The sequence below is a fragment of the Miniopterus natalensis genome, chromosome 1 (assembly GCF_054644295.1).
Source record: "Miniopterus natalensis isolate mMinNat1 chromosome 1, mMinNat1.hap1, whole genome shotgun sequence".
Classification (NCBI taxonomy): domain Eukaryota; kingdom Metazoa; phylum Chordata; class Mammalia; order Chiroptera; family Miniopteridae; genus Miniopterus; species Miniopterus natalensis.
The window spans coordinates 65,038,982-65,051,481 of record NC_142081.1 but is presented as its reverse complement, the minus strand read 5'-3'; the positions used below and the strand labels follow the sequence as shown (position 1 = coordinate 65,051,481).

The following is a 12,500-nucleotide window of genomic DNA, read 5'->3' as shown; positions in this document are numbered from 1 at the left end:
TTACCAACCTTTTTTCATTTGGGGGAAAAAAAGTTTGATATATGAAATTACTTATATATAAAGCAGTTATTTATAACCTATGGTTTTCAGATTTCACTGAGTGATTTCAATTCTTGCCCCCACATTCTGGCAGCTAATCTCCTTGTGGTCTTGCCTGATTGCTGTTCTCACTGAGAGCTGTGTTACTTGACCTTTAAAATATGTCTTTACATAAACTCTCATGACGTCTCAGGGTAATGACAATGATAACTGCTGTGAGGCATCTTATAAATGGACCTGGAAACGTCATAGGAATATAAGTTCTCCTCTTAGGACGAGGACAGAGTTTTCACTGATGAACAAATGCAGGATATGGAGCACAGAGAGAGGCTGGTGAATCTTCAGGACCCTTCAAGAATCAGTAGCCCAGAATTAGAGCCCTCATTTCTGATCTTGTCTAAGCAACAGTCATGACCAGATTTTCAGCTGCTCAGCTTTTCATTGCCTCTTTCTGAGGATGTTAGAAAGTATGGCCTTCAGTGATTCACAAATCTGCTTTGTACTCTCTTTCCAGGGCAAGTTGTTTGCTTTCTCTGTTTCTCCATCCTACTTCTGTTAGGCTTCTCTCCCGCTCCCATCACCGTGCTCCTCTCTTCCTTGCTCTGGCCTCGTTCCTGGTTTCTGTTTCAACAAGCCTGCAGCCCACAGACCTCTCGCATCTCTCCTTACTGTCCTTTCTTACTGTCTCCTGACCTGCCTCCATGTCGGGATATTCTGCCCCATCTGCTTTTCTGTCTCTCATCTATAATCTCAGTCTCTCTCCTCCTTTCCCCTCCCTCCCTTTCCCTTCTCAGTCTTCCTCTGGCATGAACAGAGGCATGACATGCCTCAGAGGTATAGCCACCGTCTCATCCTGTTACCCTACAGGGAGACCTAGGGATAGCGTCTTGGATTTGCTGCACCTACTTCTCCACAGACACTGCGAGTGGATGTGGCATTGCTGTCCTCATAAGCATCACTACGGTAAAACCTTCCTGAAATCATCTCTTGGGCTCAGCACAGCCTATACCTGAGGAGGGAGTTTCACAGCCCCAAGGAGGACCTCCATCAAGTGAATGAGAAGGGAGTTTTGGTTGAAATGGAGCTGGGTTTGATTTGAAAACATTTTTATTTCAACTTTTATCCTGGTTGAATAGCTTTAGTACATTTGCAGATTTGACTTCTATTTTATTTTAATTTAATTTAATTTTATTTTATTTTAATTTAATTTAATTTAATTTTTTTTAATGTGTCTTTATTGATTTCAGAGAGAGGAAAGGAGAGGGAGAGAGAGAGAAACATCAATGATGAGAGAGCCATTGATCGGCTGCCCCCTGCATGCCCCCGACTGGGGATCGAGCCCGCAACCTGGGCATATGCCCTGACCGGGAATCGAACCCCGATCGCCTGGATCCTAGGTCGACACTCAACCGCTGAGCCATGCCCAGCCGGGCTTGACTTCTATTTTAAAAAGTTCACCAGTGTATAAGAAATCATTAGTCAGTTTAATGAAGACAGTTACACTTGGATTTAATTTAGCAAGTAATAGCAATTGTTATGTTTACTGTTAGATCTGGATTCACTTATTGATTCAGCTTATTGGTTTTTCTGGTCCATCCCTTGAGGCTGAAGTTAAGTGACATTCCATGTACCAACAGAATAGAGTTGGATTAAGGATCTTTGGGTCTGGGTTGAAATAAGAAGAGCATTAACCATGGCATCACTGAAAATTAATGGATATCTGTGGTTGAGTTATGATGATCTAGCCAACTATTTGATTCATTTGGAGACAACCGTGCCAAAAAATAACAGGTCCAGCCTGACCTGTCTGTTGGAAGGAATGTAAGATGTGACATCTCCTTGCTCCTTGTGGCTAGGACTCTATTATTTGTTTCTCCCCTCCCAGCTCCTAATGTTCAACATGTCTGTTTGCGTCATGTATCGTGCAGTTTTCTCAAACTCCCATGTATAACCATGCATTATAACCTCTCTGCAGAGTCAACCAGCCATGTTTTTTCTTTGTCAGAAAAAACACTGCCTTTAATCAAGATGAAGCATTTATCTTGCAGTTACCCAGCCACAGTTTTTTATGGGTATCAGTTTTCCCTTGCAGGGTTTCGGAGTGAGAGGACTCACCAGGAAGGCAGATCCAGAAGAGCTCAGGTTTCATGGCTCTGCAAATTGGTAGTTACAGTCATTTGTCTTCCTCCCTTCCCCTGGTTTCTGCTCCAACCTGCCTGCAGCCTACACTACTGCTTTATTGCCTTCTCTTTCCGCCTGCTGAGCTGCTTCCATCTGGGGCATGCTGCCAGGATTTGCAGCTCTCTTTTCAGTCCATTTCCTGCCTCTTCCGTTTCTCTCTCTGGCCTACTGAAGAATTAACAGAAGTGTAAGAACCCTCAGCTACATCTGTGTGACTTTTAAAATGAGTTTTGGAGGCTGATAAGTGATAACCTTGAATATAAGTACTCAGTGAGTAATAAGAATAGATGTAGAGTTGGCCTACTTGAAAAAATATTGGATGTTGCAGGCATTGGCTCCCCACCATCTGTACCCACCTTGTGTTCTGGCTTTATCTTACACTTTGCTTCCCTGCACCAACTATGTACCTCGAGGCTCCACATTATTTGTGAACACTCCGTGCTTCCCTGTTGGACCACCTGCCCACATTGCCCCTCTCCTTCCTCTCATCCATCTCTTGCCATCTGTGAGGCCGACCCCCCCCCATCCTGCCTCCGAGGTGTTTCTTCCTCGGTCACTCCTCAGCTCTTCCTCCTCTCAGTCTGTGACAGCTCTCTATATCTCATCACGTGGTGCTTGCCCACAACCGTGTCTCTAATGAGGGTGGACACTCCGTGTGACCAGGAATAAACTCCTTTTAGTCAGCAGCTGTGGCAGCCACAGCTGCCAAAGGGGAACATTTACTCGGTGCTTTATCATTTGCAAAGCCCTTTCATCTGTGTTATCTCATCTGATTCTCAGACTTCACTGCAAAGTTGGTGTTATTATCATTATTTCATATATAGATCTTTTGAAGCCACTGCCCCAGCTTAGTGACTTATTGCAAAGAAGAGCTTTTAACCATGAATTATAAAAGAGATGGTTTTTATAAAGAAACATGGCATTTTTCAATGGGTTATAAATAAGCAATAGATCCTACTTAGGAAGGTAAGCATTTAGATATTTAATATTAATGAAACCCTTCCTTGATAAATTCACATGAAGAGAGGAAAACCTGTCACTAAAACTGTGGGAGCTTTTAGGAAAATTTCACCGTACAAAGTTGGCCATTTAATAAACCCTATTCTTATTTTTTAAACTATTATTTAGATATCCAAGAATTATTTAGATTCAAGAATTATTTGTTTTAACACCAACCATTACTAATTTGTAATCTTCAGTAGATATTTCCTTTGAATAATTGTTTACATGTATTGTCTTAGTGTCTTGGCATTTATGACCCAGGAACAGTATGACTTTTCATTTAGAACTAATCCACAAGACTGGGTTTAAAAAAAAAAAATTACTTTCCCAAATGGTAATAGCTAACAATTACTGACAGCTTACTGTGTGTCAGATGCTTTCCATGTATTGTCTGTAAACCCTTCAGAAGTCTTTGAGAAAGGTTACATGGTGCCTCCATTTTATAGATGGCAAAAATTAGGCTTAGAGAGGTTAACTTTCCTAAGCTGGGTGCCTACAGCTAGTAAGTGTTGGATCGGGGATTCAGACTCTGCATTCTACTGTATCCTGTGGCCTCCCGGATATAATCTTATTGTATGGCATCGTGCTGTTTTAGAAAGAGGAGTGATACAGATAAGCTCAGTCCCTTTCAACTATCTCAGAATCCTGTGATAGCGTAGAAGTGGGCTTGAGCAGGCAGTGGTGTATTGCAGGATGTAGCCGCCTTGAATTGCTTCTGACCTAGACGAGAGTGGCACATAGTAATTTCAACATTTGTCTTTGCACCAAGCAAGGCTCTGTGGTTTGTCTCTCTCCCTCTGCACCCGCACACCCCAAAAAAATTCTAAGAAAGAAAAATTAAGTCCACTTTTGCCCTTTCCCCCATCTCGTATTGAATTGATCTTATGCAGAGTGTAATGAGGGGACAAGAGAGTGCTGTTGAGGCTCGTATCTGATTTATGGATATTACTCTTTCTTCCTCCAAACTTTCTGGATCAGTTGCTGAAAATGAAAGAAGCCTTCTCAGATTTGTGTTCAGAACACAGATTATTAGGTGAGCAAAGGAGATGCTGTAAGATTTAAGCAGTGTTTGTATGTCTTGGTGGTGAAGACCAAGTGCTTTTTCACTCCAGTGATTCTCAACCCTGGCCACACATTAAGATCACATGGGAACTTGAAAGAAATCCCAATGCTCAGTCCTAGGTGGTAAGTCAACAAGGCCACTGCAGCTGCCTTCTCCTGCCGAATGGTAGGGTCATCGAAAGCATTACTGACGAAGAAGCAAACTGACAAGGGTGGGTGAAATGTACCGAGGGGCTCCCTCACTGGTCAGCAGCTATGAATAGCACAGAGATGCTGTAACAGCTTAACAGAAGCTGATCATCTCCGTCTCATTCTATGTATCAGAACTTTTTTTACAGTAGGCGTCAATGTTTTTCTCCACATGGCATCCATTTCCCCTTTGTCTGGTAACAGTACCCCACTTTTCCTATGAGGAACCACCTGTCACCTTCTCACTTTATCTGGTAAGGATGAGTACTGGCAGGAAGTAGAAGGGGGGATAGGGGAGATAAATGGTGATGGGTGGAGACTTGACTTGGGGAGTTGAACACACAATATAGTGGACAGATGATGTGTTATGGAATTGTGCACCTGAAACCTGTATAATTTTGTTAACTGGTGTCACCCCAATAAATTCAATAAAAAGGAAGAAAAAATAAAAGATGAGGTTGATCTCCTGGAGATCATATGGCCCAGTCATGTGACCCAGGACCTGGTTACTAAGATCAGTTCAAGGATAGGCACATTTTTCAAGTTATTCTATGAGGAGTGATCCTGAGGTCTTTTGCTAGAACAGCTGGGACACCTTCTTAGTAACTGGTGGTTACTAAGATAGAAGGGTATAAAATTCTGAAGCTGTAATAACCATCTTGACTCCATATGAGAATACAGGACCAAAAGATGCAGAGAGATTCCTTATGTCATTTGAACGCCTAGATCCAGCCATGCCTATAACCCTGGACTTTTTGGTTATAAGAGCTAATAAATTCCACTTTGCTTATGTCAGTTTCATTGGATTTCTGCTACAACATAAAGAGTTCTAACTAAGTGACTCTCCTCGGTGGGGCCAATAGGCCAAATGAGAAAGCAATATGTTGATACTGGGGTGAGGAGTTTGGAAGGGACATATCTTTCTCAGAATCTGTGTTAAAGCACACATCCCTTCCACCAACCCTCACCATCTTTCCAGCCCAGATATGTGAGATTTAATTTTTCCCTTTCTGGGCATTCCTGGTTTGGGACTAAAAAGAGCCTAGGCCTTGTTCTTTATCTCTTGAAGACATGTTCAATGCTCAATATGCTAAGATGCTACTTTAGGGAACCATTGCCACATATAGTGAGCGTTCACTTTGTGTCATGTGTTCATTCACCAAACATTGATTGAATCAAATCTGTGTAATAGAGAGTGTAAGGGGCCTTGACCTCCATGTAAGGGAGTGTTTACCTAATTTAATAGATTGTGAAAAGCCATGGAAGACCTTTGAGCAAAGGAGCAATAGGACCCAAGGTGTGATTCAGGAAGATTAACCAGACAGCAGAGTGAAGGGCAACTAGATATTAGAATAAGGAAGGTCAGTTGGTGATGGTTGCAATTAATGAATTGATGAGATCTCAAACAGGGGCTGGAAAGGGGTAAATATGAAAAACATTGTACAAATAGATCCACAGGGCTTAACATTCTGTCACTTAGAGTAAGAGAGGGGTGCTAGGTGATTCCAAAATTTGAGCTTTAGCTGTAAGGTTATGGTGATGCTTAGTTTCAATGTCTGGCACATGGTACATGCTAAATAAATACTAGTGTCCTGTACTATGTCAATCTTCTACCATCCCTACATATAGGAAATATAGTCAGTTCCCTCTGCTTTTAAATTATACAGCAAGATCTTGGCAGCAATTGGAACAAAGATCTTTATTCTTAGCTCTTTGGAGGAGCTTACTTGAAGTAGGATAGGCCAACATGGAGTCAGCGCTCATGGATTTGACACAGACACAAGGCTTCTCTCTCACACATTGTATGTGTTGTCAGTGGCCATTAGATTCAAACATTGCTGTTACTGAGTGGAACTATTTAGAAGGTAATATTAGGATATCGATCTAGTTGTTTGTTCTGTTGTGTTTTATACTCTCGGGACACCTCGCAGACAGGCATGAAATTTACGGTGGGAAGGATTTAAAGAGTGAGCCTAATGTGCATAGTCTAAAATCAATGTTAATTTTATAAAACCTATTTTGAATTCCCTTCCCTTCCCACTATAGCATGTACTTTTTTGGAGAAAAATGTTAATAAATGTCTGGTTTTAAAAAAGTCTTTCATTTTGAAGAGCGCAATCACTTGGCTGTTTGAGCTCAGAAAGCGTGACAATATTTTAAGAGGGGAAACAAATGGATCTGGAATATGACAGGAACAAATAAGTCTTCTCAGCTCGCTCACTTTTTTGGCAAGGGAGCTAAGGGTGTTAAAATTTTTTTACGCTTCGCATGACCAAGAACAGTTCACTTCTTTTGTTGGCAAGGTCTTTTTTGTTTCTCTCTTTGTTAACTGTGACAGTTTCCAGCAACCCTTCCCTGCACTTGGGGAATACTGTTCTTTACTTGCCTGTTCTCTTTGTCAGTGGCCTGAGTGTCCTGTCAGCCCCTTGAAAGCATGGACTGTGCCTTACTCACATTGTTTACTTGCAATACCTATTTAGTAAGTGAACAGATAAATTAATTCATAGGAAAAACAATGATGGTGGCCTCCTTAAGTTCTAGATTTTTCTTGTTGTGGCTTTGAGTCTATTTCTTTTCCTTCAGTTTTTAAAATGCAAAGTAAAATGTGAACTATGCTTAATTGGGAGGTAAGATAATAGATACAGGATATCCATGTGGAAATCAGTGTGATACTGGGGCAGGTGCCACTGGAAGCAAGGGAGTAAAACACTCTCTTTGCGCTCTCGGTTTATAGACAGTCCACAGCATTGTAAAGGACACCAGCGCTGAATTGAATATGACACCAAATCCCCCATTTGGTGCTAGGGGGCAGAGCCTCAATGTAATAGAGCAATGTCGTTATGATGCTCAGACTCAGACTTAGGCATATGATCTAAGTTTCATTTGTAAAATACTTTGCCTCCCCCTCCCCCGCCAAGAACGTAGAACCCACCACTCTGTCTCGGTCAAAGTCCAGGATTTAATTTTTCGTTGAACTAGTCCTTGGAGAAAGCGGGCTGTGCGTTACATATGGGTGATGTTATGTATTGTTTTCTTACAACATCAACTAGCTGTCCTTTCATGTGTGTCATGTGAAATGTTCCCCAGGTCACATTTTTGGGGTCATATGGGTAAAGCAGAGTAGTATCCTTTAGATAAAGCCAAAACCCCTGCCAAGCAGAGATGGAAAGAAAGAGGAAACTGGTTGCTATTGAGGCTGCAAGCTCGAAATACAAAGAGCATCTCAGTGTATGGAAGGACAAGCCTATTTTCATAAACAAGAGGCCTGGATGGTGTAAAAAATGGAAAGTAGCTCCAAAGAAATATTTTAAAAAACACATAATGTTAACATATACGAATATTTACTGCAGCGTATAAGACGGAAAAAGAAAGAGAACACCCAAATGTCCACTAAAAAGGGGTTGGGAAAATACAGTTTTGTATACTCTTGTACATATATGCATCAAAATGGATATGTAGTCACTTAAAAGAATGGTGTACATATATATGAGCTGACAAAGAATGATGACCCAGGGATATTAGAAAACGAAGACCAAAAGAGTATGCAGAGAGAATGTCTGGCGGTTCTACACGCGTGTATTCCGACACCCCATATATAAGAAGGGTAACCTCTGGGAGTGGCAACATGAGATTTTTATTTTGCACTGTACAATTTTGTATTGTTTGAATATCTCACAGTGAACATGCACAGGATGGCCAGAGTTGAGAACTTCTTTCCTCCTGGTGCATGAAAAAGTGCACTGGCTAACCGTTCTACAGGGACAGGATGAACACCGCCTGTGGCCTGGCCGCTGATGGGGAAGGAGGCTCTGGCCTTTGGAAAGGGTAAGGAGGGGAATAAAGTGACTGGAGTTAGCACATCTGCTATCTTCAGCAGCTGTGCCAGAACTTGCAAACAAAATAATTTTCATTTGCCTTATTTTTATGCTTTTTAAAGCCTTGGAACAAAAGATCAGATGATTTCTGAGAAGTGCAAGCTAATTATCATTTCAACATGAAGCTCTCCTCTGGTCTGTTGGGTATGTCCTTGAAAAGAGAGATCAGAGTCCCGAATCAAACCGTCTTCAGCTAGCATTGTGATCTTAGATTGAGTCATGTAATCGCAATTGTCTCAGTTTCCCCACCTGTTCAAATTGATAGTAATAGTCCTTACTATTGCATTCCTGAGTGGGGTGTTGAAGTTTAATAAGATCCTATTAGCAAAATGCTTTGAGCTCTTTAGATAAAAGGCTCAATATAAACACAAAGTCTCATTAAGATAATTATACAGTGATTTTTCATAGTTCAAATTTACATCCAAGGCTAAATGTAGTGTTGGAGGTCATTTTATGGAGGCTGGGAAGGAGATTGATTGGCTTTCAAAATCTGACAATGAAATCCCTAACACGTTTTGAAGACAGATGTAGTAGAATCATTTGTTTTTAGAATAGAATCAGGGAAAGTTCTTATAGGAATTAGTTTTGAGGGGTGATTCAAAAAAAAAGAAAGGTAAACAAAATTTAAGTTTCTGTGTTTAATTGAAAACATCTTTTGAAAAGTGATCACTTCTCCTTTGCCCTGAAAGAGGAAGAAAATAAAAAGAAGGTCTAGAAGAATATTGTTGGTTTTGTCATTACTATGACTGTAAAGTGGTGAAACCTGTCTGGCCCACTGTTCGTAGGGAAGGTTGACTCATTATGCTTGGCGGAGTCTCTTCCCGGGTGGCACTGTACCAGCTGCTCCTCGATGGAGCCAGGGAAGTGCATCCTCCATACGTTCCTTCTACTCAAGCTGTCCTGAGAATCCATCATGTTTGCGGCAGGCTCCCCACCCTTTGGCACCATGAGTGCGTGCTACCTCTATAACCCAAGACATGGTCAGTCAAGCTCAGTCCCCAAGGTTTGGAAGTGCCGACACAGGAGGTCAGTAGCCCCAGAGGAAGGTAAGCTTGAAAGCAGAAGCCAAGCTCTTGGCTACAGGTGGGAAAGAAAGGTTTCTGTTTGAAATGGAGATAAATCTATTCAGATGATCAGAGTTGAAATTTCTCTTTATTTAATAAAAACTTTTAGTTTTCTAGAGTTTTTGGGCTAAACCATGAAAGAAGAGTTCTTGGTGAAGGTCATTGTTTGGCACATGACAATTTGGTTTGGGTGTCCTCCAGTTGTAACCTGCAGGGCTGCTGATCTCAAGTTTTAAGAATCATACTAGCTGAATATTAACAGATTCATTCAATTATGCTGAACAAAGCTAAGGATTAGTGTGTTTCTTTGTTTGTAAAGGAAAGCTTAGGAGTAATCTTCATTTAGAGAGATTCTTTTTAATCATAAAGGCTTTGGTGTGTGAATGTGATTAGTTGTATTTATGTGACGATTTTATACAGTTCTTTAAAGAGAGATTTATCTAAGAAAAAGCAGTAGCAATATCAGGAAATATTTAACCTATATTATTTAATCAAAGTATATGAAAACACTTTGCACCTAACCTTTAATATGGATATTGTTTAAATAAGGCTTTTTGCTTTTAATATCTAATATGGACATTATTAAAATGTAAAAGGAAGAGATTATCTTCTTTTCTACAAGACTAGTCCCTCATTCCTATTAAACATAGGTTTGTGGTAGTGAGGTAGATACTATCTAACTTTATATTCAAATTAGAGAAATTACCTAGGGAAAAAAGTGATGTAAAATAAATTAATTTCAGCCTTAAGGGAAACATTGACACTTTTTAGTTCTCCTGTTTTTCCCTGTTTGCTGGTGCTTATTGGAAATCATAATCTAAATGGTTTGTTCTAATCTTTCAGATGTACTTCGTAGTATGCCCTTGAGAATCTCCTATTTGGACAGGAGATCAACGGTTCCAAATAGAGTGGATAGTAAACTATGAGGAAAGTTATTAATAAAGCTAATGAGAAAATTTCTTAAGTTATAATTGCATAGTGGGAACTAGTAATTAAAACAAAAAACAAAAAAGCTAAAGTTTTGTATGGAGGATATTAGGCAGTGAGTCAAATAATTTTAAGTTTGCAAGCTGTGTTTTGTGATCTAAACGCACCTCTTAAAGAGATACAGGTGTATTCACATTTGCTCAGAATTCATGATTTTATCTTATGACAATCAGAAACAATTTTAGAAAAAGTCTGTTTAAATTCACAGCACATTTATTTAGATTTGGGAAAACAAAGATTTTCTTTCTAGGATTATGAAAGGGGGAATATTTTTTCTCTTCCCTGCTACCTTCCCATCACCAATAACCTAGACTAGATGAATAACAGGCATTTGAATGCAAATCAGAATTTTGTTCCCAGTTCAAACACTAATTTGCTATATGACCCTGAGTATATTTTATAACTATTGTTTGCTTCAGTGGTTCTTCCTTTAAGGAGATTAAGTGTTCACTTTCTAGCTCATCAGAATGGTACAAAAATGCTGTTTGCAGTATGATTCTCTCTAGTAGATGTAGGTGAAGCCCATATCAGAAGTGAATGTTGTTTACTTACTGGAATTATTTATTAATGATTCACTTATTAACTTTAATTTGGTATTTTGTAGCTCTATAAATTTTGATCTCTGAAGTGGACTCAGATTTATTGAGGTGTAAGGAACAAATCTTGAGCTCAATTTATATTGAGATTTTCCAACAGCAATTGTTAAGGTTAAAGAATGTATTTTGTGCAAAAGCTTTTTAATAGCACATCCTAGTTCAATAAGAACACTCCAAGAAATGAAGGCACCTAGTAAATCTCACAGACAGCCTCTGTATTTCCCAGAATGCCAGTAATCAGAATGCAGCTATGGTTTCTATAACCTCCAGACTTTAAATTACTCTTATGTGGATGCAGGATTTCTGCATTGTCTTCTTTATGGCAGGAAGTTACAAATACTTTTGTTGTTATTGCCAGAATCTGAGGGCGTATAGCTTCCAGCAATGGCACCTGGATTTGTTTTCTTTCTTTCTCTTGTTTAGTGGGTGCTGGTGCTGTTGAGAACTGGTAGAGGGGAATAAGCTCTTTGCCAACACTCAGTAGTTAAAACATTTTTTTCTATATTAATCATCCAGAAACTCTACCAACAAAGAATAGTCCCCTTTGACTACTGGAATGGTCTCAAAATTAGATCTTTTCATTTCTCCTTACATTATACTTTCTCTTCCCTCTTGATATATGTGATATGCCTGGATATGCGACTAACTTTAATTTTAAATGGAATATTTCTAAACCTTGCAGAATCATCCATTAGCTCATCTTAGTGGGTCATTGACTTTGGTGTCATACTTCATTGGTTATGGTAATAAACGTAATAGTGGTAGTATTGATGGTAATAAAAGTATAAACAACCATTTTTTAAGTGCTATGTAAAGTACTTTAAACATTTCATCTTGTTTAATCTTCACAAAGCTCTTGTGGGATTTCTACTCTTTCCATTTTACAGATGAAGAACCTTCCCAAACGGATGGATAGTAACCTTTCTGAATCCAAGGCCCATACTTTTCTCACTATTCTATATTTTTCATTAGGGAAAAAAATCACATTTGGTATCATTTGTCTTTGCAGCTTATAATCATGTTGGGCTTTAATATGAATTCCGCTCCACTACTGCTTTTATCACAGGCAGTTTTGCTGGGGGAGGTTGGAATGCAGGGCCGAGTAGTGAACAGAAGTAATCTAATCGTGGGAGGCTGGATGCAAAGCTAAAGTTTTACAAGCTTTGTCATTGGGGGAAGCAAGAATTCACTTAAGCCAAGGATACTTTAAAATAGCCAGAGGGTTTTCCCAACTGGGTGTAAAGGGAAGTAGAAAATTAGGGTTTCTAGACTGTAGATGAACTCCAGTGAGAAAATTAATCTAGGTCTCCATTGTCTTTTCCTCTATAAAATGGGGATCCAAGCAACTAGGGCTAAGGAAGGTCATAGGGTGAACTGGACACAGGGACATCGCTAAAACCTGGGATTCCCCTTCTTTGTGGTTAGAACTCTAGTCTTCTTGTATATGTATATGTGTGTGTGTGTGTGTGTGTGTGTGTATAATTTATTTATTTAAGGTAAGGGGC

At 39.7% G+C, this 12,500-nt stretch overlaps 1 protein-coding gene across 1 annotated transcript in view; it reads left to right on the top strand.

The window, feature by feature from the left end:
• Positions 1-12,500, top strand: part of FMN1 (formin 1) — a 341,600-nt gene that overhangs the window by 32,991 nt on the left and 296,109 nt on the right. The window lies entirely within an intron of this gene.